The 23,646-nt window shown below is 46.4% G+C and overlaps 1 protein-coding gene and 1 long non-coding RNA gene across 2 annotated transcripts in view; one reads left to right on the top strand and one right to left on the bottom strand.

The window, feature by feature from the left end:
* Window positions 1-13,874: 13,874 nt before the first annotated feature.
* Window positions 13,875-23,646, bottom strand: part of LOC135909809 (uncharacterized) — an 87,302-nt gene continuing 77,530 nt past the window's right edge. Inside the window, exon 4 of the long non-coding RNA XR_010566806.1 lies at window positions 13,875-15,029. This is a non-coding gene — a long non-coding RNA (uncharacterized lncRNA). The remainder of the gene's footprint in view (window positions 15,030-23,646) is intronic.
* LOC135909808 (uncharacterized) overlaps window positions 17,047-23,646 on the top strand; it is a 60,670-nt gene continuing 54,070 nt past the window's right edge. Inside the window, exons 1-3 of the mRNA XM_070532454.1 lie at window positions 17,047-17,077; window positions 17,411-17,570; window positions 17,666-17,805. The gene's annotated coding sequence lies outside the window, so the exon portion shown is untranslated. The remainder of the gene's footprint in view (window positions 17,078-17,410; window positions 17,571-17,665; window positions 17,806-23,646) is intronic.

Below are 23,646 nucleotides of genomic sequence, written 5' to 3'. Positions count from 1 at the left end.
GCATTTTGAAACGAGGATTTCTGCCGCCATCTATGCGTTCAGGTCTTACTGTCTTACTGCCAAAGAAGCAATCGGGGTAAGTGCCGGGATGGAGGGATTTCCGCCCCATCAGTCTTTTAACGACCGATTACAAAATTATTTGGGAGTCACGGTTTGAGTGCATGAGGCGCAGTACTTTATTTTTAAGTAAGCCAAAAGGAGGCCTAAGGCTCGTAAACGGAGAGGTAAAACTCAAAGTTGATAGGTCCCTTTTTTTGAAAACCAAACATCATAATATACTTCATTCTATCAAACTATTAGAGGGGGGAAGGATAGTGGAACGATGGTGCCCAAGGAGTTCCACGAGCCCGCACCCTAAGACTCCACAGGGAGGCGCAGCAGGCAGCTTGCTTCTTCGAGCAGCGTTTTCCTCAAGTGTACCTACAAATGTAAAACGGAAGATCCTCTACTGGAACACCATAGATATGCTATTCCCACCACCACTATATTGGTCGTCAACAACAGTGACATCATGCTTGCACAAATAACACTTTGTGGTTGGTCCCGGAAACAAGTTCCAACGAATCGCTGCAGAGGGAGAGCATATCTAAATGAATCTCGAATATAAGCACGAACAAATAACTTGGAGGAACCTTCGCCTTGGAGAGTGGAGCGGAACAGCGTTCAAAGATCCCCGACTTCTCGCGCTTCCCGGCAACTGCAGCTAATGTAACCCTAATGTGCACCTGCTAGGCTGGCGGCGAAGCCTTTGCACGAAGGTGAACTTTCTGGTTCTTTTTTTTTCTTTCCCCCACACGGCGGGCGCCGCCGCTGCGGCAGATGCGAGCTCCATCTGAATGATGTTGCAAGGAACTGAGCGGGGCGCGCCGCTCCCACTGAGACATACCTCAAACGGCAGCTGGAAAGGGGATTTGTGTTTGGGCTTCCGCGTAACAGTAATATCTTCTCTCGTATATCGAAATTACAATCCGACACTATCATGTCTGTGCGTTGCGTTTTACTTTGAGAAATTCAGTAGTTCAGTAATGCCTCTGTGCCAGGCGGGGGGGCCTGCTTGGTTCGGGATTTTCTTGTCATACGCACAATGCGGTAACACCGTGCGCCGCCAACAGATATACTGCGACATGGGGCCTTTATTGCTATCGCGTCAAAGTTAATCACGCAGGTGAGAAAATGGCAGTAAAGTGTACTGTGAGAAACGTGCACCAGTTCGAAAGCTGTGCCCGGTGCGATACTTCATCCAGAAGCCATGGCCATATACAAAGTGGGGCGTGTCATCCATCGACGCTTCCCTTATTTCGCACCGGCGCATAAGCAAGAGAGAGAGAGACGAAACATTAAAGTCCACTGCTGTGGGCTGCTAGCCGGGGCCAGGCACGGCCCGATCGCCCGAACCTATTGCTGTCCCTTTCTGAGCATAGTCATGTTATAGCAGTACAAAACTTGAAAAAAGAAAACAGTTGGCAACCAAGGCACAGACCGCGCGGGTTTGTTATTCCGCCAGGCCATCACAGAAGCAAACAAAATCTTCGCCAAGTGACCATTTCGAAATGGCGTCGTACCCTGATACCTCCGGAGCATCTGCTGCTCTTGAAGAGTCTTTTCATCGGTGGAAGCAATGAGGTGTGCAACAGACATGGACGAAGTGTCTGGAGTCTGAGCATTTAACTCTTCAAAGGTCCGTGGTACAGTTCGTCTCACTGCTGACCCCGTTTTAATCATGAAACTTCATTGCCAACTGAACTGAAACTTGACAATAAATAGTTGCCGTAAAGCATGCGTTTTATTTCGGTTCAATAACTGGGCTTTCACCGTTCCACTATTTGGGGCGAGCTCCACCACTGGAGAATCTGGCGCCACCATCGGCGAGACGTGCTATGAGGGATCACGTGGACATAGCGGCCGCGTTGGCTTCTTTGGAAGCGCCGAAGCGAGCTGAAAACAAAAGTTTAAATTCCCTCGTACGCTGCGGTCCTCATTTAGTGGCGAGATTTTCCCGCTCCGAGTGTCTCCTTTACAACGCTTGAAAGCACTACAGTAGGTAGTGCGTGCCTTTGAATGCGACCAGCATGGTAGGCTACTGCTCGGTGCCGCAGTGCCGGACGTACGCGACGGAGCCAGGTGTGAGCCTTTGCACATACCCACGGGACAAGTGGCTTCCTGAAGCTTGGATCACGAAACTAAGAACCGGCAAGCAGCCATCGGCTACAACTCGTGTGTGCATCAAGCACTTCCGCGAAGATTTTTGCTACGGCGTCGGGGCTGCGATGTTCGGTTAGTAGCAGAAAGCGCGCACTGAGACGCTCGCCTCCGCGCGCTGCCCGGCTAAAGACGCTTATCACCCGAAGGCTGGAAAAGACGCTGTCTTTTAGGAGGTGCGATGCCATTTCGGAACCTTCCGGTGCGACCTCTTGATCGTCCGCCCCGTGCTCAGCGTCCGCAAAATCGACTGCAGGTACGTAAGCCATTGTTTGGACTCGTTGAATGGAATAAGCTACACGACATTTGCTGGTGGATGTGCATCGCGAGCTAAACGCTGCGGCTGCGACTCATCTGATGTGTGCTGCATTTATGTTTACAATAATTTTCTCTCAACCAAGCTTGCGTTCTGACGGAAACGCTATGCGTTAATAAACGGCGAACTGCTGTGCGAGCAGGGATTCGCAATCGATTAACTGCAAGGCACCCTGCCTACGGTGGCCGTTTATTTGTGCGTAAATCTTCGTAGTGTTCCTTGTTTTATTGACACGAAGGCTAAGACATCTGATTCGCATGCGTACCAATATTGCAAACAGGTCATTTAATTGTAATCATGGCAGCGAGAAACGAACAACAGAAAAACCTGTGAGGCATGTTTGTCCTTTGCTCGGCCTTCCCTGGTTCACGCATTTCGGGTTCGAGGCTATTTCGGCTCAAAACAAGCATTTTTACATCGTGCTTCATGATACTTGCAATCTTCCGACACTAATTTCTAGTGCTGATGATATGTGGTTTTAATGGCGCCAGGGCCACTTATGGCCAAAGAGCGCCATGACAAATGGTAATTTAAAGGATTAATTGTGAATGGCGTGGACTGTGAATTTATTATGGTAGCTGTGACATGCCTATATAAGGGCCTAAAATTTACTAATTTCTAGTGCGCAATGGTATTTTATTTACTTCTGCTCGATCGAAGTCCACAGAAGCTAGAATGCATGTTAAGTTTTAGTATGTGGCAACAAGAGAGCTTCATGCAAGCAGTATGCAAAACTGTAAACACACGTAATTGTCAAAGGGTAACAACACCTAAAATAACTCAATTTCCCAATATGCAAGAACTGGTGTGCAATGCATGACCATTTCTCATAGTGTGAGCATATCAAGAAAAAGGACCTACAGCTGTACATTATAAGCTCAAAGTAGTATGTAAGGAAGTGCTGGAGCGCGATCGGAGATATTTTGTTCGATCCGCATTCTGTTCGGTTGCTGCAAAGTCACTAAGTGGCAGTATGTAAAATTTGTGACAACGGGGCGAAGAATGCAGCCAATCGGGAAGCGGTTATCTCCCCGGAAGTTTACTTCCGTCGTTTGTCGTCTGCTTGCAGACAGTATACTACAAAACGAAATCTTTGTCGTCTTCCAAATGAATGAAATCTTGAGAAAAAAAAATACCTTTTTTTTATAAAGCCCAAACACGTTTTCAAATAGTAGTACGTGTAACTACTGCAATTTATAACTATTAGTTTCTTTGCGCCGTCCCTAGGTGGTGTCGCGCTCAGCGAGAAGAAAAAAGAAAAAGAAACGACGGGAAGATTGGCGCACTTTTCAAGAGGCAGTGAGAAGATTCCAGTAGGTCGTTGGCACTGATGATGGGGTCGATTTCGCTGTAAAACCAACGAATTATTTGTTTCGAGAAACAAAAACGACGCCGGAATTCACTTTCTGCCATTTCTTCAAACGCGTTTTGCACCGCCACCCGCTCCTCCTCCTTCCTCTAGAAACGCCAGCGCAACAACCTAAGTTCCCAACGCAAGCGCCATTTTCTCGAATTAAACTATGGATTGGATTCAAACGTGCCATGCCGCAGCCGCCTGTTAGATCCAATCCCATCCGCCAGATGCGCCATGCGAAGCCGTATGATCGCTCCAAACTTCCCAGCTCCCGTCGGATTCGGCGCCTAGCAGACGAAATGCTCGGTGGGAGGATGATTGACAGGAGCGTGTCGTCATTTTGACGTCACCAAAAACGTGGCCGCGCCCCGGGGCTGGCGACGTCGGCGCGGAGTAGGCCAATCGCGCGCGCCGGTAACCGAACGAACGCGACGAACAACCATCTCCGACCGCACCCCTGTTGGAAAATCTTGGTTATGATGTAATGATGAATCACAATGTTCTGATACATGTGCCAAGATGCTGCAGTCTTCACCAAACTTTAGTAGTGAAGGAATATTTACTCACCTGCACTGTAAGAAATGTGGCCGTTAGCTAACCCACTGGAGGAAAAATTTGTGCACTTGTCTAAAAAGGTACGCACTAACTTCAAGTGGTTTATTGAAGGACTAGATGAGAATGTGTGAACTTATCAGTAATGATAAGTTCAAGTCAGTACTACTTCAGTACCTATAAGAATTATTCTGGTAAATCAGTTCTGCGGAAGCCTGCAAGATGGAGGGAAGAACAAATATTTCCCTCTGAAAAATTGTTCTGCATGCTATTAAATAGTATGACCGCAAAAGTAAATGTCATCTTTATTTTTTTGCAAGCACTTGTGAAGCATGCAAAGTAAACACATAAAATCCACACGAACGAAGTATCGTTAACTGCTAATTAGAAGGGGTAGAATGCCTACGTCTCTGCCTTTAGCTTGAAATGTTGTTGCTGCGCTGTGGTAATACATGTTCTTCTATATACATTTAGAATTGGTGCTCAACCAAGTCATGCTTCATATTTGTTGTGGGTAATATGTTTTGTGCTTTAAGCATGCACAGAGAACAGACCTCTCGTTTACGAAGGAGTGACATCTCGACGAGGCGTTCCGTAAAGATGATCCTGCAGCACTGGCTGTTGAGCCCCCGGCCAGCACCAGCTCCCCCACCCCCCATTCACATTGAGAAAGAACCAGATCCCAGTGAAACCTGCAGTCAAGGTGTGTTAAGAACAAAGGTTGATCTGTATTTTTAATTCATTGGAACACCCACAATAATTATTTGCTACTTCAGCCATACCTGCCGACGTCCTTACAATTGCAACTGACATTGGTGTACAAGTCAACACTCTTGATGCAGTCCGGAGCCAGCTGCTACGCATTGCTGCGATCCGAGATGAGAAAGCCATCAATGTTCTTACTGGGCTGCGTCGATGTACGCCACAGCAGAGTTGGTCCCGTACGTCTTGTGTAGGGACTGGCCCCTCGTTCTACTTCTGCCGTCGTGGTGCCGACCGAGTGTGTTTTTGGGCAACATTTTGATGACGAACCTCTTATTTCGTGGGGTGGTGGCGGGGTTGCTGCCCGTTGGGGACGCCCTAAGGCCCGTTCGATCGAGGATCCAGCGGGCGGTTTCGCTACCTTTGAGATGGTGGACCTGTGATGTGCAGTGTGCTTCAATGAGTTCATCGATGGTGTTCTGAACTCCCAATTAAAGGCGCTTCTCTGTAGATGGGTCTTGGTAACCAGATGGCTACTTTGTATGCGTGTCGCCTAATGCAGTCGAGGCGAGCTCGTTGTGTCGTCTGTAACTGTAGGTATGGTAGTGCATAAGCGAGACGGCTGACGACAAAGGACTGGATAGTTGGAGCAGGCCCTTCTTCGCGCCTTGCTTACGCGAGCTCACTCTTTGCAGCAGTGTCGTGGTCTGGTTCACCATCATGTGGAGCCTACCAATGGTGATGCCGTTCCACCGGTTCTGCTGTAGTATCATGCCGAGTACTCGCATGTGTTCGACGTGGGTGACTGGCTGCCGGTTTACGCGTATCTTGATGGGAGTGAGTTATGTTTGCTTTGGTTGGGTTGCCGGATGAGGACACAAGGTGTCGATGTGGGCAACGAAAACGGCTTTAAGTTAAATCTCGGCAAAAGCACATACAGCCTTTTGTCAAGAAAAAGAGGCGTGATTCCAGAATCCGAAATTGTGCTATATGGACACCACAGAAATGTGAAGACAGAACGCAAATTTTTAGGCATAATTTTCTATGCAAAACTGATATTCATATCACACATAAAGCATATTCAGAGAAAATGCCTATACACGATGAACATTTAGAAATAGTGTCCCACACAACTGGGGCAGTGATTGGAAGTGTCGAACACACCTCTACAAGAGCCTCATACTTGCACGATTAGATTACGCCACCGTAGTGTGCCAGTCTGCTACTCCAAGCGCAATCAAAATACTTGATCCCGTCCGCCACCTAGGCATCCGGCTGACCACAGGCGCTTACAGGACGAGTTCTGTGGCAAGCCTTTTAGTAGAGACGAACGAGTGGTCGCTCCATCTGCAAGCTTCATACTTCACTTATTTTGTGAAAGTGAATGGAACCCAGAACACCCCTCTTATGCAGCCGTAAACAATTTGACATCGGCAACTCTCTTTCGTAATCGACCATCAGCTACAGAAACATTTTTTCTGCGCGTAAGGAAACTTTCTGAGGAAATTGGAGTTACCATTCTTGAGCCAGTGGTCCCAGTGGTCCCAGTGAAGCCACTGCCGCCGTGGCAGTGGCAGCTCATAAAGTGCCATACATCGCTCATAGAGATTACAACAGGCAAATATACTAATGCATTTCCTTGAACAGAATTGTACCGACCCCCCTCTTCCTCACCCAAAATTCTATATAGATGCTTGAAAATCGCATGCCGGCGTTTCTTATGTCGCAGTCAGCCCATCCTTCTCAGAATCAGGCTGTTTGCACCCTTAAACGAGAAACTTTACGGCAAAGGTCTACGCACTCCTGTCGGCTGTAAGTCGCATCAAGGAAACAAAGCTAGAGAAAGGAATAATATTTACATTCACTGAGCGTCTTGGAAGCCTTAATCTCCCTACAAAAGAATGAAAATCCTGCCATTGCAAAACTTTATGCCATCTTCTGCGGCGTGTACGCATCTATTGAACACATAATGTTATGCTGGATACCTGGCCACAGAGGCATCGAGGGTAATATGCTTGGCGACCGTATAGCTACAACAGTAACCACAAAGCCGAGTAATTCTTCCATAGCTGTCCCTGTCACATATTTTGAGCCCCTCCTACGCAAGAGACTGGGAGGCCATTGACAACGTACGTGGGACAGTGAAACACTAAATAAACTTCACGTTATCAAGCCAAAGGTAGGGACCTAGCCACCACTAAGAAAGACAGACCAGAGTGAGGTAATTTTCTGCACACTAGAATAGGTCATACTTATAGAACTGACTCCTACATATTAACCGCTCGCTGATGATCCTCCTACTGTGATAAATGTGGTGAGAAGCTTACGGTCATTCACGTCTCTTTAGAGTGTCGAGAAATAAAGCTCAACGACAAAAGTACTTTTCCTCGGCATACAGACAACACATACCCCTTCACCCCGCAATGTTTTCGGCATTGAACCACTGTTTGACGAAGGTAGTATTAATGTTTTCGCAAGATGGGGGTTGGCACATTACAAGTTATCAAGCCAAGATATACGTAGTGCATGCTCTCACCGGAGGCTGCTGCTGCGATAGCAAATTTTTAAGCACATGCCTCCCAGCCTTTGCGTTCAAGGGCTCATTGGCAAGGTACGAGTGCTACTGTTACTCACTCGTTCACTATATAATCCCTTGCTAAGAGAGCTGTTATGTTCATAGCATACACCACTACTCATTGTCATCATTTTATACCTACACATTTTAGGCACTTTACTGCGACTAATTTTAGGTCTACAGCCAAGTTACATGTACCAATCACATCCTGATTCACAACTCTGGCATTTGTCATATTCTACCATCGCCACATCATTTATTATCTTTGGCTTGGCACTCTTTTCCCATATCTGGCCCTTGCGCCAATACATATATCATCATCAGAACTACCTCTCCGATCGAAAGTTTCGAGTTAGGATAGGTAACAAACTGTCTCGAACCTTTGTGCAGGAAAATGGTGTTCCCCAGGGAGGTGTGTTTAGTTGCATGCTGTTCATTGTAAAAATGAATTCTCTTGGAAGTTTTGTCCCGCCAACAATCGCCTACTCGGACTGTGTAGATGATCTGCAAGTGAGCTTTAAGTCTTGCACTTTATCAATATGTGAGCGTCAAGTTCAATCTAGTGTAAATAGATCATCGAGATATGCAAATGAGAATGGTTTCTGCCTTGATACAGAAAAAACAACATCCGTACTATTTACAAGAAAGAAAAGCCTGCACCCTGATCCATCCATTGAACTAAATGGACGCAAAGTGACGGTCTAAAGCGAACATAAATTTCTTGGCGTCATAAAAATCCTCTCACTACTCCTGAGTAACTGGCACGCAATGTCTGCTACCACTCTTCAATAGCCTTGTGAAGTCTCAAATGGACTATGGCAGCATAGTATTTCAGTCAGCGCCTAAAACAACCTTACAGATGCTTGACCCAATATACCATTTAGCCATTCGGCTAGCCACTGGTTCTTTCCGTACCAGCCCTTCTCAATATCTCTACGCAGAGTCGAATCGATGGCCCTTGGAGTATCAGAGAACACACCTAGGAATGACATATATCTCCACGAGTCCTGGTCCATTTGTTAAGTTCACCACAACATGCCTAACAAGAAATCACGCGAAATCCCTAACACCGTGCAACGCTAGTGTCAATGTTTTTAAACACTCTTTCCGCGCGCAATAACTCAATGAAATTTACTCCCGACTGATTTACTAGCCACTATTGATGCCTGTGACAAAACTGCTTATTGACAGTTGCAGAGTTATTGTTTTCTGTTCCTGCTATGTGTCATTGTTTCTCTATTCTCCTTACCGCAATGTAATTTGCTGTGCTTTTGCAGTTGTTATTGTCGTTCTCTTTTTGTTTTGCCCCTCCTGCTAGGTCCTGTTTAGGGTCTGCAGTATGCTGTAAATAAAGAGACCTGCCCTCGTCATAATAGCACAGAGGTAGCACCCGTGCAGAACACTAATGGACGATCGAACAGCTGTACTAGTTCAGCTGTTTCCTTTGGCTGTCAAAACTGTGGCCGAAAAACTTCCACTTAGTTTCACAGATCTCCGCGAAACATGGCGTAGTGATATCAATGATCCTTGTTGCTTCCGCCCAATTCTGTGTGACATTTCTTTTAAAGCGCTTGTCAAGAAAAACATGCCACGCGAGGCAGTGGCGTAGCGAGAAATTTCGGGGGGCGCACGTTGCAGCTCAGCCTCCTCGTTATCAATTAGTCGAGGGATCAAATATATCAATTATAACTGCATTGACATCGTCAAAGATGCTGCAAACGAATTCTTAAACACTATGCACTGTGAAGACAAGTAAAATATTTATTTCTTCATGAAAGATATTACTCGTATGTCCCAAAAATTGAACACGAAATAACTAATATCAATGCTAAGATTTTGCCTATTTAGTAAGTAAAGAAAATATTACACGAACTTTCGAACTATATCAGTTTGACACCATCAAAGCAGTGCAGGCCGATGATATAAGAAATGTAAAAGCCATGAAATGAACAAGTTGACTACCAATATTTTAATGAAACATTGTGATTCATGAACCTCGTTGAAATTTTTATACAAATGCAATCGCCAGCGAAAATTCTCAATGACAGTGTCTTTTGCTCCAATGTATTGCGCAAGAGCAGCTGTCACCGGTCGTGTATTGTCAGTAATTGCACTGAAATTATACTCGCAACAGAGAACACATTTAGAAAGCACGAGTTCTGCAATATGTACGAGGGCGCGGCAAATGAAAGTGAGCAAATTCGGATGTATGACAAACGAGGTACATTATTTAAAAGTAGTCTCCATGAGCATTTAGACATGTGTCTCATTGACTAACGAGTTGCGTGTTTCCGTCGCATGAAACTTACTGGTCGCTGCTTCAAAATGTCTGTAACTGACTGTTTCACGCCATCCTCCGACACGTATCTGGTTCCCTTGAGCTGTTTTTTTTTCCAATTGTCCTAAAATGTGGAAGTCGCAAGGCGACGGGTGTGGACTGTATGGCGGACGTTAGAGCAGTTCCCACTTGAACTTTGCCAGTTTTGTGTTCACCGCATGTGCGCGTGCACCCGCGTACTGCACCGTTACTTGGACTGTCGTACACTACGAGTACTATCAGCGCCCTTTTCGGTGTCATATGCGTCTAATCTCAGCGTGAGAAAGGATGTTCCTGGATAATGATTTCGAGAATCACCAGCTAGAAGATGGCCCCATTTGTCAATTCTCTACGTCGTTTATTCTTGTTTGCCGGTGTTTCACAATATTGGAAAACAGACAGTCTCTCCGGGTTTAACAAAAAATAAGCCAACAACACGTTTCCGGCGAAAGTGACGGCCTTTGCTTTCTTTGGGGTGAATTCGAATGTTGCCACAGCAAGCTTTGCCTTCATGTTTCAGGCTCGTAATAGTGGCTCCATGATTCGTCCTCGGGCACTACTGCAGAAAAGAAGTCGTCACCCTCATTGTGATACCGGATCGGATGACTCAAGGCAGCGCCGAACCTCTCCGTCTGCTGGCGGTGGTTCAAAATTTTGGGCATCCATTGCGCACACGAGAGCCGATAACCGAGATTTTCATGAATTATGGGGTGAACCAAACCGTGGCTGATGTTCGCACGCTCTGCCGCTTCATCGATGCTTATCATCCGTCCTTGTCTAACCAGCTCATCAATCTTTGAATTTATTTATTTCACACACTTTCCTGGCCCGAAGGCATTACAGAAAGGAGTGGTAAGTGAAAAAAAAACAGCACATGATTATACTGTAATAGGTACTACAAAACGGCAGAAAGTACAGCAGTCTTGAAGTTGTCAACGTCAGAAATGGCAGCGATGGAGGCAGGAAGATCGTTCCAGTCGACGCTCGTCATAGGAATAAAAGAACCATGACACATTTTTCTTCTAAAAAAAAGGAACACCAACTTTAAACATGTGATCGAAACGGGATGAAATGTATGAAGGGCGAGTAATAAGATCATCATTTAATAGTGGTTTGTGGTGATCCAGCCTGTGGAAAAGACAGTCTAAAACATTTACGGCGCAATGAAACGTCGAGTAAAGTAAGTGTGTTTTTCATAGAAGTAATGCTGGCGTAACGGGAGTAGATAAGATGAAACGTGCTGCGCGATTCTGGATGGATTCTAGTGTGTTTATCAGGGTGATTTGACAGGGATCCCATACTGTGGATGCATATTCTAGCTTTGGTCGCACTAATGTTTTGTAGAGGGTAAGCTTTATCGGCATAGACGCAGCAGAGAAATTTCGACGTAAGTATCCAAGAACCCGTTTAGCATTATTAGTGACGTGTTTGATGTGCGTATGCCATATGTTACGTGAAATATGAACATCTAGGTATTTGTACAAGTTGACGAATTCAAGAAAAGTATCGTGAAATAGGTAAACGCGCGTGTTCTCAGCGTTAGTGCGCCCCGATACATGCATTGTTTCACATTTATTAACTTTAGTTGCATGAGCCAATTATCGCAACTGTTGGATATGCTGCTAAGATCGTCTTGAAGCTTATCAGAATCAGTGCGGTTAGTTATTTTGCGATAAATGACGCAGTTATCTGCGAAGAGCCTGATAGATGAATGGGAAATGCATTTAGGAAGGTCGTTTACGTAAATCAGGAAAAGCAGAGCTCCCAGTACCAATCCCTGCGGTACACCCGATGTGACGGAAGTGCGAGAGGATGAACATTCATTAGCCGAAACGTACTGAGTTCGATTAGACACAAAGCTTTTAATCCAGTTTAGTACAATAGGGTCAATGTTAAGCATGCTAAGTTTAATAATGACGAGATCATGTGAAACAGTGTCGAAAGCTTTTGCAAAGTTCACAAACACGCAATCTACATTGAAGCTCATGTCAGTATGGGTAAATAGGTCATTAGTAAAACATATCAGTTGCGTTTCACGTGAAAATGTTTTCCTCAAACCGTGTTGTTCAGTCGAAAAGAAGAAATTAGACCCAAGGAAATCAATCAGATGAGAATGTATAATATGCTCTAATATTTTGCATGGTATACTTGTCAGTGATATAAGACGATAGTTATCGGGGAAATGACTGTTACCTGATTTAGGGAAAGGAACAATCTTGCAAACCCTCCAATCGCTTGGAGGTACCCAGGAACCTAAGGACTGGGAAGAGAGCATCGAAAGCAGGATGGACGCATATGGTTTAGTAATTTTAAGCATTTGACAGTTGATTGAATCTTCACGTGATGAAGATAATTTCAGGTTTTCAATCAACTTTTGTATGCCCACTCAATCTATATGAATGGAGTTCATTGGTAGATAAGAGCATTTAGTTACCGACGGTTGAGTGGCAGGAGCACATTTTTGAAAAAGGGAAGCAAATAGAACATAATTCAAAACGGAACAGCACTGGTTCGGAGGGATCGAACCAGTGCTGCTGCAAGAAAAAAAAAAGAGCGGTCTACTAGGCGCGCTTTTTAAAATGTCGTCGCATAGAAATGTGTCGCTCGGCCCCCGGGTCTCGGCGCGTCAGAGGGAGCTAGGAGCATCCCGCTCTTGTGACGCCGTCGTACCCACTGGGGGCCATCGCTCACAAAGGCCGACAAGGAGGCGCTGTGGGGTCGAGCTGAAGGCGCTGCTGGAAGCCGAAAGTCCTGCACGCAAGACCGTGCAGCAGTAGCAGGCCTTCTGGCGGAAGCAGCGCTTCTACGCGGACCAGGCGCTGGCCCTTGTCAGGCAGCAGCAAAGGTGAGTGTGCGCGGAGTTGTTTCAGCCGGTCGTCTCATACGCTCGGTTTGTTATTTACAGGGGAACCGGAGGCGGTCAGCTGGCCGGGTTTTACGGCCGCATCCTGCAGCTAACCGGAACCGCGCGGGTGGATGGTGGGCGAGCCGCTGTGTACGGGCGGTCGGAAGCGGTAAGCACTGGCTTAGAATACTGTTATCGCTCAAGTGTTGTGAACTAGCACTTTGTGACCGTCAGTAATTCGGCAAGCGAAGTTCAATGAGACGCGGCCTACGGTGACATAAAGGGTATTTCGGTGTGTCGTTTGTCGTGAGACGGTGTGTAGCTCACGTTAGGCGTCGAAAATACCCGTTTGCGTGTCGCGTCGAGACGGTAAAAAGTGGGTTCATTTGCCTACAAAGGTTTAGGAAAGGGTTACCCGGCTACAACGGTAGTTGACATGGTAGGGCGGTGTTGCTTAGAACTTTGTCGGAGACGGTCGAATCCGCAGTGGTGAAAGGACGCCCGCGAACTTAGATTTTGAGGCACATTAGAGGCCTACGTGCTCGAAACTGCTTGAGGCCATCGACTGAGGGGCATAGCCAGTGACTGGCACACCAAACACGCCCCCCCCCCTCTTCTCGAGGGTCTTTATGTACATAGCATGCCATGTTTTCAAACGCCCCTCGAAAAAAAAAAATCGAGCTGCGCCACTGCCCCCATTACGTGCAGACTCGCTACATTAAACCGTTATCAGTTATGATTAGTGGCTGTTGGTACAAACATCGCTATGCGTGCAGAGAAGTTTTGTGACACATTCTTAACACATGCTTACAGCTGGTTGCCCCAGATGAGAGCCTGCAGGCGCGAGCTCCCTCCCGGCGCCCTCAGCCCACGCAGCCATTGCCCGCCCAGCCAACAGTTTCAGTTGGCGTGACGCCCGGCACCAGTGGCTTGCAGGTGAATTTGCACACTTCGCATTTCTTTTTTTCGTTTATTGCACTCGGTGTCCATAAAGCTGTGTGGTACTTGAACGGGCTTTTCAGAGCGTTGCAAGCGGTGCCGATGGTGTGGCCGAGGAGTGCCTGAGTGCCCAGTTCGTAAGTTGGAGTCACCTTGTCCTGTTAGCTGTACCAATATCAACAGTTTAATGGAATCAGCCATCGGCATGTGATGCTTTTTACTGTGTCAGTCCTTTTAAACATGAGCTACATAGGCTTCTGCTCTGAAAAAATAGCACAAGTTGTTTGCTTTCAGCACCACAACGCCAAAGGCGTCGCCAAGTGCCGCCGGCGGCTACGGTTCGTGGATACTATTTCTGTGCACTGCGGATATATCTCAAAAAGAGATAGGATGCAAATGGATGTTGCCGCGAAATTTTTTTAATAACTTCGAAGTGCAATAAACAGCTATTCTGCCTTGAAATTAAACAAAACCTTTATGGCGAATGTGGGCAAATGGAAAATAAGAAACATTATGGACGAATATTTGCTATCTTACAATATTCGATGGAGCGTCTTTCTATTAGGTATTTTCTTCAAAATTAATTTGTACCAAACATACACTATCTGCAGGCTTCTTCAGAAAAAGAAACCTAAGTATGTAAGGAACGAAATTCTTAGCATACTCACCAAGCACAAATGTACATTTTTGAAATTATAACGTCACATCTGCACGCCTTCTTCGATCATTGGTTGGGGTATGTTTTGCATGCTGGAGCAGTATATAGGACAGAGAATCGCTGATACTGCACAACCGTCCGCCAGGCAAACTGGTGCATAGTCCTGAAAAGGGCTGTTTGGTTTCTTCTTACGAAGAGGTGCTTGGAGGTGTGAGATGCGTTTAAGGAGGTGGCAGAAAATGAATTCCGGCACCACTATGGTCTGTCCAAACAATGGGAATTGGTTGTGCGCTGAACTCGGCACCATTGACGGATGCCGCTGGGTCGGTGGATTTTCAGCGGGGAGAAAAGTGTTGTGCACGCTGAGACTCTGCATACGCAGAAGCTCCAGCAAAGTGTCGGTTGTGAAGAATTCCGAGGTGACAATGGCGACGTATTTCTTCCGTTTCCAGCTGATTCCGGAGCTCCGGGATGCGGCCACCCGCCAGGCCGTGGCCCTGGAACAGCTGGCGACCGAGGCTAGGCTGCACAGGGAGGCTGCATACAGGCAGGCTTCAGCCCTGGAGTCCATCCTGCAGCAGCAGGGCCAGGCGTTGCAGGAGCTGCGCAGCGTGGGGGCACTTTCGCGGGCCATTGCTGCGGTACTGCAGCGGCTTGCACAATACGCAAAATTTTGTACTATTTGTTATCTGCAGCAACGGCTGTTGCAGTTCTTTTTATCTGCAGCAAAGGCTGTTGCAGTTTTTATCTGCAGCAAAGGCTGTTGCAGTTTTTTTTATCTGCAGCAGAGGCTGTTGCAGTTCTTTTTATCTGCAGCAAAGGCTGTTGCAGTTTTTTATCTGCAGCAGAGGCTGTTGCAGTTCTTTTTATCTGCAGCAAAGGCTGTTGCAGTTTTTTTATCTGCAGCAAAGGCTGTTGCAGTTTTTTTTTAACGTCTGCAGTGCATCTTTTTTTTTTAAATATCTGCAGCGAAGGTGGTTTTGTATTGTTTTAAATCTGCAGGAAAAGGTGTTGTGTATAGTTTTAAACAAGCAGCAAAGGGTATTGTGTATATGTTTAGGCAAGCACCAAAGGTTGCCTTTTTTGTATACTTTCAAAACATCGCATTCCACATGAGGGCACTTGAAAATTTGGACTGTGCTCTAGGTTTTGTGTCGCGACTTCTGAAGTACTTGTGGTAGTTTTTGTGCATTGCTGCGACTTTGTTGTGCTATGTGTGTGTGTCTCTCTGCAGAGGAGAGGCAGGCGCCCCTTAATGTCTCTACGTATATTAGAAAATGACTCTCTTCCTTTTTGCCTTACAGTAGAGGCAGCTTTCTTTCAATCAACTATATTAAACCGCGCAGTTCCGACGAAATTTCAGTTCTAAGATGGCGCTCATGTCGCGCATTTAATTATTTTGAGGCATGATTCAGTATTTCCACTTGCCCACGTTGCAATCTCGATTCAAACAGGCTGTTTCGGACTACCCGCCAGTTTGCGGGGTGGTCACTTTGGCTCGGTGACAAACTCTGACACCGTGTCCCATTCACAGTTAAGCCGCTGCTTGTGCATAAGTGTTAGCCAACATACTTCATAGGAAGGATAGCAAGTTATTGTGTGCTAAAGAGAAAGACCAGAAAAAAGCACATTGCACATGCGCGTGTGTTATGCTTCTTGTACACAGTTTTTTCCCATGCATAAATAATATGCACAGTTCATCAGGAATGCATTGTGCACAAGCTTGTGCAGCCATAGGCTCATTCATTGAAAGAACACGGTTTCATTGAGATGCGTACACCCACCGTGGTTGCTCAGTGGCTATGATGTTGGACTGCTCAGCACGAGGTCGCGGCATCAAAACCCCGGCACAGCGGCCGCATTTCAATGGGGGCGAAATATACACGTAGTATGAAAAAGCCCCTTTTTTAAGCATTCTTTAATATTCACTGAAACAGTGCTATCTCAGTAGTAAAGTAACTTATTAATGGTTACATTTTCACTGGTCGCTACGTGAGGTCGCTAGCCACTGCCCTGTTTCAAGCTGACGCTGTTGGCGCACATTTTAAGGTTTACTTCCACCGTCGCTGTCTACACGTGTACGCACACAAAGGCTTCTCCGCCGCAAGCCGTAAGTCCCGCCGTTGCGCTTGTTCTTTCAGTCCGCCTGTTGCTCATAAAGAAGTTGAATGTCGTCGCACCGCAACGTCAGGTTGGGCCCACGCGTGTCGGAGCGTCAGAAAGAGTTGCTAATTTGTTCTATGGAGGCGCATCCCTTTCTGGCGCGCCGGTCGTGTGCGCTTAGCCCCGGACTGACAGTGGCCGACAGGCAACGGCTCTGGGGGCAACTGGCAGCGGCGCTAAATGCCGAGGGCCCCAATTCAAGGACCGTTGAGCAGTGGCAGGACTGGTGGCGCAAACAAGTGCACGAGGCGCGGCACCATGCCGCTTTGGCAAGGGAGGGCCAAATGTGAGTAAACGCTTCGTGGTGAGTTCCGCCCTTGTTATAACGCACGTTTGTACTCGCAGTAGCATGGGCGGCGACCGCCTCCCTGGCTGGCGGGGAGGCGTCCTGGAGATTTCAGGAACTCTGGCCCTCACTGGCGTCCGCGGGCTCTTATTCTAGGCTTCGGACGATGTGGTAAGTTTGTGGATGAATGTCATCGGTTTTTAAGCAGAACAAGTGATATAGTAGAGAACGGCTGAGATTTCGTACCCACGGGGAAATGCAGTGGGGAAAGCCCAGAAATGCAAGGGGGAATGCCCAGAAAAAAAAATTGCGACGTGTTCTTTGTGTATTGTTTGTGCTTTGATATTCACGAAAAGTCGCGTTTGCGCGTGTGCAGTAATGGATGGGTTCATTAGTACACATTTGATGCGTGTCGCTCGCGAGCATTATCAGCAGTCCGTTAGTTCTATGGTCATCGTAACGCGTCAGTGCGCTGCAAAGCGTTGCTTTTGACACGGTTTTGAGACTTAGGTACCGGAAGGACGCCCCAGCTACACTTTGGAGCCCGGCCTGAGCCAGCAGATCAGCGCCCCGAGCCAACAGAGAGCCCCGAGCGAGCAGCCCGCCAAGAGCAAGGCACAGTCAGTGTCAGTTGGCACGGCTGCGGGCACCAGTGGCTTGTCATGTGAGCGCCAACGTGTTTTCTTCATAGTTTGTTTTCGCAGCGGCATCTAAGTGGTGTTCTAAGGCCACGTTGTGTTTATTCTTTTAAATTAACAGCAGGTGGACAGCAGCGCAGCCCCCCTTCCGGCAGAGCACCCATCCAATTGCAGCCTCGACGTGCTGGCATCGGGGAGCTGCTGTTGCGTATATCGCGCCAGTGTTCCCGCAGCCTATGCCAGGCCGACGACATTGTTAGGGTCAGTTGATCATTTTATGTCATCCTTGAATTGCGTTTATGTGTGTAGCAGATGAAAGAAACAGATTCTTTTTCTCACAAAATTACCAAACTACATGCTATAAAGGTTATATACACTTTAGAATAAACACTGCTAAAGTTACATACACGCACTGACTGCTGTACACCTAGGGAAAAGAACATCAAGGGTGAATGCTCGACAAATGCCTGAGCAACTTTGCTTCCAAGGACAGGTGACAAATGGGCAGAGATTGTTCTACCTGCGCCCCTACATACGTGATGCATTCAACAAGTTAAAAAGGGAAGAAATTTAATAAAGTGATCTCACTTTTCGGCACAGGTATCCTCCTGCGAATTTTTTTTTTCAATGACGACTCATATGCAGACAACACATACATTCAACGTAGACAGCAACGATGTCTTGCAGGCTTGAAATTAAACGGTGATACCAGTGAATGCACTCTAAAACTTGTGGGAGTCTTATACAAGGTTAAAGGTTAAGTAATCATGTTCTTTTATTCAATAGGGTGCCTCCTGCACGAAATCAAAATTTTCTACAAGCCAAAAAAGTGAATAATCATCATGCTGTCGCAAACTGGATAATGGTTCGACTTAAAAGATGCGTTTGTAGAGGTCACAGCATATCAGTTCCGGAGCCACATTTGTCTCTCAATAAAGACAGTGAATTGGTCGTCTTGAGTGGTGTGTTGCTTAAGGGATGCAAAATGGTGATACCGTCAAGCATGCGCCCTGAGCTACTTCGAAGAATTCACGAAGGCGACTTGGGAATACATAAATGCACAACTCAAGCGCGTAAGTTGCTGTTTTGGCCTGGTCCTAATGCTGACATTGAAGCACACATCAAGGGGTGCGCAGTCTGTCAGAAGTACGCATACCGGAAGCAAAGTGTGAACCGCTCATGGACCGCCCAGTGCCGGAACATGCATTGTACCAAATGGGTGCCTATACTTTTCAGCGGGCTGGAAAATCGTACCTGTGTGTTTTTGACGCATTATCCAGCTTTCCGCAGGTGGAACTTCTAAGTGGCACAACGACGGCCACAGTTGAGAAAGCTCAGCGCAGTGTTTGCACGGTATTAAACACCTATTGAAGTGTGCACAGACAATGGTCCGCAGTTTGCTAGTGATGAATTTGCATTGTTTGCGAATAAGTATGATTTTAAACGCATTACGTCCAGCCCGCGGTTTCCTCCATCGAATGGCCTCGCAGAAAATGATGTTCAAATGTTACAGCGACTTTTAAAGAAGACGTTGGAGATGAACGATGATTTGTGGCTTGAATAGCTCGCTTAAAGGAGCAGTCCGCTGGAAGACGGTCGGTCGCCTGGAGAGTTACTTCAGGGCAGACGACTTCGGAAAATTTTCCCAGACTTCAACGAAGCTCACAGAGGCAGTCGGTAAAGAAACATGAACAGTACCCAACCCCCAAGACGCCGTCTTGCACCATTACAAAAAGGTCAGGCTGTGAGAGAACGAGGGGACTCGTGGCCACCGAAAGCAAAGATTCTTAATGCAACTGCCCAACCAAGGCCGTACCAGGTCGCCACCGAAAGCGGCAGCGTTTTGCGACGCAACCGACTACAGCCACGAAAACGGGTCCCATTGACAGGTCTAACAAAAACAACGAAAAGCGCTCCCGCCACTACACCACCGACACGAGGACCAAGAAGATCCCAGCGCGAAAGAAGGCAACCACAGCGGTTGAGATATGACGACAATTTCGCGCAAGTTCCGTGAGCTCTAAGCCTTCTGAATTGCGTAAACAAACTTTTATCGGTGATAGGTGCTGTGTATTCTTCTGAGAGTATTTGTTCTTCGTTGAAAGGTTAAAGTTGTTTAGTTTCATACAAAGAAAAGATGTATCAGGTAGAGAAGCCGAAGTGATAAGTTTCTGCGTGTAGCATCTTCGGCGCATGCTCGCCACTTGTGTGCCCTTTCCTGTACTGGATATAAAACGAGCACGAATAAACACTGGGGTGTCTTCTTATGCCGAGAATTGGTCTAGGCTGTTACTCTGTCGACACTACTAACAATACACTTAGTGCAAACCTCATCCACGCTCCCCGCCAACTACATATTAACGAGGTTTTAAATAGCACCCGCAAGAACTTGAATGTGCTGGATAATTTTCTGGCTGGCTGCTGAAACCTTGTCAAAGAGGTTAGGGAGCGTCTCCACGGCCGCAGGAAGTGCTCACTGTGTCTGCAAACATCACCGCTGTGAGCATCGTTTGCATGGTGCTGCGAACCTGAACACCATCAGCTAATGAGCAGGTGCAGCGATTCCCTGCAACGCAGTGGCACATCACCTGCACTATGCCACAATTCAGAACTTAGGTGCAGCGGCATGGTTTTGGCACCAAAGAATTGAGGGCTATGGTGCAGCAGATCATGACTGGGGCGTACGGCGCAGTAAACTGTACACGAATCGAACACGCCCTATTTATTACACCAACGACTATGACTGCACCATGCCAAAGTGACACATCAATTTATCTCACACGTGTGCACATCATTGAGTGACACTCCACGATAAGGCTATTAAAGTGGTCTCCGCACTGGGCTTCGGAGAAGATTCTTCAGCAAATGTTGAGTGTCCACCCATGGCAAACAAGGCAAATCAAAGAGTGTTCTTCTTCAGGAACACTCGCCCGTTTGTCTCCTTGATGGCAGCACGAAGGAATAAGTGCTACAAGGTTTAGACATCAATTACCATCGACCTTCAACATTTCGACCAGGTGGAAACGATCTGACAGTGATGTTAAGGATCGGAGCGCAACAAGCCAAGGACAACGATCATATATGAAGGGACCTGCACTGTTCTTATGCGTGAACTCGTTATGCCAGGTGTCAAGACAAAATTTAGCAGACCCAGCTTCTCTTGTTAGTCTGCAATATGCATAATATAATTAACTTCTAATGTTATCACTAAAATGAGTGCTAAAGCCCTTTAATGCTTACATTAGGACCAGAATTCGCAAGTGGCGGAAATAACGTGTAACCGCTGAGAGGGTTCCTGAAGCAAGCATTGTTGAGCACAGCATGATCATTTCCAGCCGCGGAAGTACACGTGCGATGGCAGATAACGCCGCACTCTTAAAGTCACTAGTTGCGAAGCAATACACAACCATTTCTCACAAAACCTTAGAACACTAGCAAAATTGGTTGGCGAAGTTCGATTTCTCCTACTTTGAAACGAGCGCATAACGAGAACCCAGCATTTCATTCATGATTAAATTACCAATATTAACAGGATCCACATTAAAGTTTATTTGGCAGTAGTACGTGTATGTCCATGCTTCTATCGCATATTGCTTGTCTCGCTCTAGCAGTACGGACGACCACGCAGCCTGATCATGCACTTAGTAAGGAAGCTTCTTTTTCCTAGAAAATCACACACACCGACCGCACACACAACCTCCGTCACACCTGCACAGAGCATTCGAGCGTTACTCTGCGGAGAAAGGTTGTGAATGAATGGCTACTGACAGCATAGCAATATCATTTTGGCCTTAAAACAAACGCTGCTTCCCGCACGTGCAATGAGGACGCAAATCACTCATTTAGTTACTTCATTCACTACCGCCCTTGGACGGCGGACGGCAGATCTGAACCATGCGTCAGGAATGTGCGTTTCCATTGGAAGATAAAAAAATAAACACTTTTATTTTGACTAAACAAGCGCGCGCACGTGCCGCACTTGGATCATCTGCCATTTACAAATTGTGCCACGTAGCAGCAGTGTAACCGGGTAACGTTACGTTTAAGTGATTCTGAAAAAGGCTCTTAAGAAGTCTGAAGGAACATAAAATAAACAGTATCGTCTAATATGCACTCTCAGTACCAGTACACTGATGATGATATGTAGTGTTTAATGGCGCAAGGCCCAAGTGTGGTCAAAGAGCGCCAAGGCAGTGATGATGAGTACGGAATGGTAATGGTTGATGTGACGTGGACAACTGAAACTGAGAGCTATAAATTACTTAAAATATATAAGGAACAGAAATATGAGAATGACTGAAGTAGAGTAAGCTGTAAGTATAGGATATGCAACAAGGGTGTAATAGCATTACATACCTCAGAAAAACCAGTTCTTTGTCTGTTAATGCAATTGATGGGTTGCTAACTCATTGAAATTGCCGATGGTGACTCAGTTAGCAAGCCATCAATTGCATTAACAGACAAAGAACTGGTTTTTCCGAAGTCGCAAATGCGCTCTCGTTCATCTTAGGTCATGAATTTTGTATGCATACTCATGTCGGGTTGATGCTTTGTAGGGGGCGCTTTTGTCTTGGTGTCGCAGTACACATATGTTTGTGAAAATGAAAATTCAGTTGGAAGTCAGCGCTTGTCTTCATCGCCCTTTTTTTGTACCTCGTCTATGTATGCGCTGTAAGTGATGATTGATACCTTGTTTCAAGGCCGTTACTACAATAGCTTCTTTCCATGAAGATGGGAGGTACGCAGGAGCCCAGAGTTGAAAAGTGCCAGGAGTGTCATCTGTGTATCAGTGTGCAGGTTTTTAATGATGTCATACATGATTTTGTCAGCTCCCGGTGCCGAGTTCATGCACAAGCTCAACGCAGCTCTGAGCTCGGCAATATTAAAAGGACACTTCTGCGGTAGATTTCGCCTGCATTTACGGTTTCTTGACTTAAGTTCTGCTATTTGCTTATATTTAGGGAATGTTTCCGAGTAGTTTATGGAGCTTGATACACGCAAAAAGTGTAGGCCAAGGGCGTCGGCCTCGTTTTTCAATTAGCAATCTCAGCCCATTCCATACTTTAACCTTCTGGGTATAGGAATTGATACCCAAGAGAAACCTCTCCCAACTTGCTCTGCTAGCCTGCATTCTAGTGCGCCATCCTTGTGACATGATATGTTTAAACGCAATGTAATTTTCCGCCGTAGGATATTGGCGCAATCTCCCCATGCCTTATTTTGTCCTTTTCATGCGTCTCTGCAGTCTTCATTCCACCAAGGAACACATTTCTTAGATGACTGACCGTTTGTTTGTGAATTGAACTTTTCGGCCGCATCAATAATAAGAGTGGCAAAATATGCTACAGCATCATCTATGCTAAAATTGCGTTTAAAATCTCGTGATAAATAAGCAGATTCTTTAAAACGCTTCCAATCAGCCGAGTCAAGGCTCTACCTAGGTACCTGAGGACGAATGTCGTGTCGTGTTAGTATGTTTAATGTTACCGGAAAGTGGTCGCTCCCAAATGAATTTTCCATAACATTCCATTCCAAGTAAGAAAAAGTATGGAAGATCCAAGCGCTGAATCTATCGAGGAATATGAATTATGCGCAATATTATAGTAGGTGGGTTCTTCCCTATTAAATAGGCACGCACTGGACGTCAAAAGAAAGGATTCGATCAGTCGACCCCTCGATTCAGTCCTGGAAGCTTCCCAGAGACTTATGAGCATTGAAGCCCCCAGCAACAAGAAACGGCTCAGGAAGTTGGTTAATAAGTTCATAGCATTCTATTTTGCTCGGGTGATAGCTTGGAGGTATGTAGATAGAGCAGACGGCTACCAATTTATTACCCGCCGTGGTTGCTCAGTGGATATGGTGTTGGGCTGCTCAGCACGAGGCCGCGGGATCGAATCCCGGCCACGGCGGCCGCATTTCGATAGGGGCGAAATGCGAAAACACCCGTGTACTTAGATTTAGGTGCACGTTAAAGAACCCCAGGTGGTCGAAATTTCCGGAGACCTCCACTACGGCGTGCCTCATAATCAGAAAGTGGTTTTGGCGCGTAAAACACCATAATTTTTGCCAATTTATTAAAAAGAATTTCTCGAACTGCAACTG

This window comes from Dermacentor albipictus, chromosome 1 (assembly GCF_038994185.2).
Source record: "Dermacentor albipictus isolate Rhodes 1998 colony chromosome 1, USDA_Dalb.pri_finalv2, whole genome shotgun sequence".
Taxonomy (NCBI): Eukaryota; Metazoa; Arthropoda; class Arachnida; order Ixodida; family Ixodidae; genus Dermacentor; species Dermacentor albipictus.
Note: the sequence above shows the minus strand (reverse complement) of the source record. Positions and strands in the feature narration are given on the sequence as shown.